Raw genomic sequence first — 7,030 nt, forward strand, 5'->3', positions numbered from 1 at the left:
GGCTCAGAAGAAACCAACCCTGCTGACACCTTGATCTCAGACTTCCAGCCTCCGGAACTGTGAGAAAATTAATTTCTGTTGTTTAGGACACTCAGTCTGTGGTGCTTTGCTATTGCAGTCCTAGCAAACTAATGCACCTCCAAAAGTAGAAACTGAGCAAACAACTTTAATCTTCAAGTTTGGGCAGGGTATTCTGAGTAGGCAGGTGGTGGCCTATAAGTGAGAGATGGCCATAATGGGTCTGGTTTTGTCTATTTCAAGAAGGCATAGGGAAAGGAACTTAGAGAGACTGACAAAACATAAGAATATAAAGTTCTACCTCCATCATGAGCAAGAGCAGTTCAGTGGGTCATGTTGCAATTAGAAATATGTTTCATTTCCTCAATATGGATTTAGATGTATTGTGTATGTGTGCATGTGTGTTGTTAGTGTGCGAGTGTATACAAGTGCCCTGACCGTTGTACACACCATCACCCAGAAGGCTGAGGAGCCCATGTGCACCTCCTCTCAGCTAAGAGATGTTGAAGAGAGGCAGTTAAAGCCTCCTGAGAGATTCTGTTGAATTAGACCAGACTGTACGACTCAGACTTTGTGGCATGTACTGATGGGATTTCTGTGTTCCTGGCTTGCCCTGGGGTGGGAAACAGATGTTAGGGATCTAGAAACAGAAAAACTGTTAAGGGTAGGGAGCAGGGTTTCGCTGAACAGTGATAGCTTTGTACACTTTGGAGCTGTGAAGAAGAACGTTTTCTCCCAGAGGATGTGCTTCACCTGAGGATGGAGAGCCTGGCTAGGAGTTGGGGTGTGCTCCTGAGTGCTCCTCGGTGAACGAGTGGGCTTTGTTCATGCTTTCCCATTGGCTTTGAGGACAGTCATTCAGATGTTTTTCTTTAAGACCCTTTCTCCTCACCCCCTCCCCCCGTTTATTATCATTCCCTTTAGTTATACCAGCTCTTCAGTAAAGTCTGATACACGCACTCATTGACTCTTGGCTTATGATGTTGTGGGTAGGAAAGGGTTTGGACAGTAGAGGGGGTGTGTAAACTGCCCACTCGTACCCCACCCCTGATGCCCAGGGAAAGCATCCTATCAGGAGGACTGTACCCCAGGGGCCCAGGCAGAGCTGGGAAGCCATGACCAAGGATGGACAACACAGAAATGACAATCTGCATGACTCAGGGGCATGACTACAAGGAAGTGGCTTTCAAGGGAGGAAATTGACTTTGGGCTTACAAATGTGAGTTGCAGATGTGGGAAAAAGGAATTGCCCCAACAAGCCTTTTCAAAAGTGGGCTAGAACTTCCTCCTAAAGCAGTGATTAACCTGAATCCCTTTTGCATGACTGTTGATTTTCCATCTTAAATGGAAAGAGCTAGATTTAAGGTAGATTGTTTCTCCTGCACGCCTGGCAGTCTGCCACCTGGAGTTCTCAGGAGACAACTCTGTGTCAGAGAGGACCCACAGAAGCTCGTTGTTCTCTAGGACTTGTGTGTCCTGCCCTGGGGCCCTTCTGGACTCACTAACACAAGAACCAGGAAAGCATCTGCTGGACTCACACCTCAGCGATCTCCACAGCCCTGGCCCTGACCGTTAGGGAATTTGCAAAGATTTATTCTAGCTCACACTGTTCCCTAATTCTTTCTTTCCTCTTTGTCCTATAGCAAAATCTGAGTGATCTTGTGTAATTCTGGCTGTCAATAAACCAAATCTTTTCTGTCCTCCATTTTCAGGATAAAGAGGCAAATCATAGGTAAACAAGATAAGATTGGGAATTTATTATTTTAATCATTTTTTTCCAGGGCACACAGGAGGGCAGAATAATACCTTACTTCACAAAGCCTTTACTTAACAGAGTGCTTTCAAATCTATTAACTCATAGTCTTCACCACAATCCTCCAAGATAGGAAGGTCAGATATTATCTCCACATTATAATTAGGGAAACTGGGGTTCAGAGAAATTGACTGATTTGCACAGGCCGTGTGGTTAGAAAGTAGCAAACTGGGCCTCAAATCAGCCCTTGTGACCCCGTGTTCCACACTCTTTAATATCATATTCGCTTTTTTTTTGCTGAGGAAGATTCACCCTGCACTAACATCTATTGCCAATCTTTTTTTTTTTTTTGCTTGAGGAAGATTAGCCCTGAGCTAACATCTGTGCCAACTTCCTGTACTTTGCACATGGGATGCCTCCACAGCATGGCTGATGAGTGAGGTAGGTCTGCACCAGGGACCCAAACCCGCACTCCCAGGCCACCAAAGCAGAGTGCACAGGATCCTAACCACTCGGCCACGAGGCTGGCCCTCAGATTAGCATTTTTGAGGTCCTACTCTGTGCCAGGCATCACAGCGAGAGCTGTGATTTATTATCCCATTTAATTGTCCACACTTTCCATTACAAACAAAACCTCCAATCTACCTCAAAATGTCTACCTCCAAGGCGAGCAAGTTCGAAGAGCATGCCAAGGTAGGTCTCTATTCAGAAGCTAGTCTCCTGATGGCTCAGAGAAAAGAAATAACGCTGATTAGAGTGACTCCTGGGTTTTGGAAATCTATTCTTGGCATAAGATATTGAAGTTGAGCTTCAGTCAGTCTCCCATTTTAAGCCTCTAACCAGTGCTGACCAATAGAACTTTCTGTGATGATGGAAATGTCTTATATCTGCACTTCCAAGAATAGTCACTGGCCACATGTGGCTATGGAGCCCTTGAAATGTGGTTAGTGTGACTAAGGAGCTAAATTGTTAAATTTTATCTAATAAATATTACTTTAAATTTAAAAATAAATAACCCCATATGACTAGTGGCTGCCATATGGGATGGCACAGGATTCTAGACTATCAAATCAGAATTCAGATCCCAAATCTGCATGACCTAACTTCTCTTAGCACCAGTACCCTAAAACAGATAATAAGATCTACTTAGAAATAATGGACATAGGGGCTGGCCCCGTGGCTGAGTGGTTAAGTTCGCACGCTCCGCTGCAGGTGGCCCAGTGTTTCGTTGGTTCGAATCCTGGGCACAGACATGGGCACTGCTCGTCAAATCATGCTGAGGCAGCGTCCCACACGCCACAACTAGAAGGACCCACAACGAAGAATATACAACTATGTGCCGGGGGGCTTTGGGGAGAAAAAGGAAAAAAATTTTTTTTAAAATCTTAAAAAAAAGAATGTTTTTAAAAAAAAAAAGAAAGAAAGAAATAATGGACATAAAGTGTCCAGGAGAAGGCCTGGCACCTTATTTTTTGGTCACACTTGTAATCGCTGGGTTAATGTCTCTAATCCCTGCCAGACTATAAACTCCATGAAGGTAGGGATTGTACCTCATCCACATGTGTATCCTTAGCGATTAGCACGTTCGTATTGGTGCTCAACAAACATTTCTTGAGAGGAATAGACTAAGGCTGGCAAGCTGGACTGAAGCAAGGCCAACAATAGGTGATTGGTGCCCACTGTGACCCTTGCCCTCAAAATGCATTTTTTCTGAGTTGCACTTGAAGGTAACATCATCTGCCCATAATGGAAGATACCACAAGAAACAGTACTATAAAATTTGTGTCAGTGCCATTGTAACGTTGCAGTCGAGTATGCTGTTCACTATGTGAAACAGTGAGATTTTATGAGGATTTTTAGAAAAAATTTCTCTCTTACAGTAGAATATATCTACTTGAGCGGTTACATTCTGTTTATCTCATGAGACTCTCAACTATGTAATGATAAAGTTTTCAAGTTTGCCCTGGCTACCACAGGGCGTCTGAAAAGTCTGGAAACGTAGGATAAACTTATTTTTAAACAATACGTTAGTTACTTTTTCAGACAATATGCCTGCTAATATGGATCTGTATGCAAAATAAATGCATCCCAGAATATCAGATTGTTAATCTGAAAAAAAAAGTAGAATAAATACTATCTTCCCCATATTTAGAAACTTTTTTTTTGCCACTCTGTTGTATACTTGTACTTTTTTCAGATTAACAATTGGACTCACTGCTTAAAATTTGGAGGTATTTCACTCGCAAAGACGTCTGGAGGTTGACCATATTATTTGAATATATAACGGACATAATGTTTAAAAATAAGCTTACTCTGCATTTCTTTGCATTACTTTGCATTACTCTGCATTACTCTGAACAACCTGTGGAAACCTCAGAGGCAAATCTGTGGCCCAGCTTTAGTCAGAATTGTTTTGTTGTGAAGAACAGAACCCACTCGAGATAACTAAGCCAAGAGGGGGAATGTCTGGAAAGAAATATCATCGCCCTGACCCTGAGGACTGTCTCCCTCCCAGGAGAGAGAATCTGATTAGCTCTGTGCAGCCAATACTTTGTCGACTCCGCTCCCTGAGTCCTGGTCCAACCAGCAGTGGCCGCAGAACCAGGCCCTTCGCAGAACAAACTTGGCCACACAGCAGGGGGAAAGGGAAGGAGTGGCTGAGACTAATTCATCCTTAAGTAATATACCCTACATTCTTTGTATTTTAGGAGTCCTCGTAAGTATTTTAAATATTTTTGGGAAAAGATAGGAGAGAGAAGTGGCACAATGGGCTGAGGATATTGAGGAGCAAAGATGCGATTATCATTTATTTAACAAACATTTATTGAGCGCCTACAATACAAAACTGTGCAACACATAGTTCTAGTGAACCCAATGCAAATTTAGTCCTGGCGCCAACTTTGGCATGTCAAAGCTTGCCCACTCCTGCCCTTCAGCTTTTCTATTTTCAGGACTGTATGATAAAAGCCAGTGCTCAGATACCCCAAGAGCTTCCGCCGACCACAGAAAGATCAACTTCTGTGTTCAAGGAACTGTCTGAGGACGAAAAAAGGACTTGTTCATTTGGAAAGATTTTCAACAAGATCTGGACAAAAGAAGCTGCGTAGTTAATTTTAAGTTAACCCATTAATAAATAGGACACTCCGTTGCCCCGTCTAAGCCCTTACTGAAAAAGATTCATGTCAATGAGTGTAGATAAGTATAAAAGAACTGGAAAAAAAAAAAAAAAAAAAAAAGAACCTCGTGAGTAATATCATTTGGTGGTAGACACAATCTGATTAATTGCTGCCTATGTGATCTGCAGGTACCTGTAAAACTAACCAAAAGATATGTTAGCCCGGTGGCACAGTGGTTAAGTTCACACATTCTGCTTCGGGGGCCCGGGGTCCACCGGTTCAGATCCTGGGTGCAGACCTATGCACCACTTGTCAAGCCATGCTATGACAGGCATCCCACATATAAAGTAGAGGAAGATGGGCACAGAGGTTAGCTCAGGGCCAGTCTTCCTCAGCAAAAAGAGGAGGATTGGCAGCAGATGTTAGCTCAGGACTAATCTTCCTTAAAAAAAAAAAAAGATATGTCAAAATAGGGAAAAACCAAACTAAGCTTACTATTTTTATGCATCTGACTGAAGAACTTAGCAAAAATCTTAGAGGGAGCCACTGCATTCTAATTATAATGATAGCTAACACGGCAGGCACCACTATGCTAAGCACTTAGTATACAATATCTTATTTAAACAAGATACACATACATATGCACATTATATACATATACACATATATATACATGTGTGTCTTATATATAACTCTGAGAAGTACGAGTTATTATCACCTCCATTTTACAGATGAGGAAACTGAGTCTCAAAGAGAATAAACCTTTTGATTACCCAACCCAATCTGTTTTTAAGAACTTTTCATGGCCTAATAAGTCAATAAAATAAAGCAAAAAATAAAGGTGAACGTAAATTAGGTAATAACTCAGTAGTTGTCCAGAGACCCAACCCAGATAATTCTGGCCCTGAAAGGAGTTTTGGAGGGCTTGAATTAGATGTTCACCTGAGTTTTAATTCTATGATTTAAATCAGCAACCTCTCCAACCCAAATTGTGCAGAGAGGCGATGACTATAAAAATCTGTAAGAAGTCTAACTCGAGTTCAGTTGTGGATCTTAATTAAGAGGCTTTGTAACTCAAGCACACATGTGGCAGGGTAGCATAATCGCATTGAGTCCGGATCAAATCTGACAACAGGGAAGTCATCTACTAAAGAAAATCATTCAAAGATCACAGCAGAATCGCTTGTTAAAAGCAATCATAAACCATGGTGCAAATATTGATGCTTACTAACATTTTTATTACTGTCATTTTAAATGGATGGCTTAGCAGACTATATTTGTCTCTTCTGGGGCCCCTCAACTTGTCTCTAATGAGTTGACCTTATAAAATTAGTGAAATCAGACCATGTTGTAAAAACTGGGGCTGAGCAGCCCTGTGAGAGCTTCTCAGCAGATGAACAATCGACAAACACTGTGTTATTGGACAGGACAGTGTCCTGTGGACTGGCAGAAGGAAGGAAGTCGACTTTGGCAAGAATATACGATTAGAGAGTTTTGAAGCAACAGGAGAGGGAAAAGCCTTTACATTTTCAGTTTCCCAGTCACCAATGTGGGTGACATTCTGTCCCCTGCATTCCCTTCCACTTTCTGGCTGAGATTTTCCTCCTGGCCCTACAGACCTTTAGTCCAGGTTCCTTTTTTCTTTTTGAAGAAGATTAGCCCTGAGCTAACATCTGCTGCCAATCCTCCTCTTTTTGCTGAGGAAGACTGGCCCTGAGTTAACATCCATGCCCATCTTCCTCCACTTTATGTAGGACGCCTGCCACAGCATGGCTTGACAAGTGGTGTATAGGTCTGCACCCAGGATCTGAAACAGTGAACCCCGGGCCACTGCAGCAGAATGTGTGAACTTAACCGTGGTGCCACTGGGCCGGCCCCTAGTTCAGGCTCTTACACAGAAGGAAACATCCCTTCCATTCCTCTGCCCACTGACTCCTGAACATGTATGCTCTTCTCTCTCTCCTCCTAATCAAGCGGTATAACTGTAATTTAGCATTATGTTGCTTCACTCTGGTCTAGGCCACAGGGACAGAGGGGATCTGAAAGCAGGTGGGCATGGCATAAGCAAGGCCCTCTGCCTAGCTGCCCAGGCCCCTCTGCACATCCTCTACGGTCCTATCTACTCCATGTTCTCCCCTTGGAT

The sequence above is a fragment of the Equus quagga genome, chromosome 14, assembly GCF_021613505.1.
Source record: "Equus quagga isolate Etosha38 chromosome 14, UCLA_HA_Equagga_1.0, whole genome shotgun sequence".
NCBI lineage: Eukaryota > Metazoa > Chordata > Mammalia > Perissodactyla > Equidae > Equus > Equus quagga.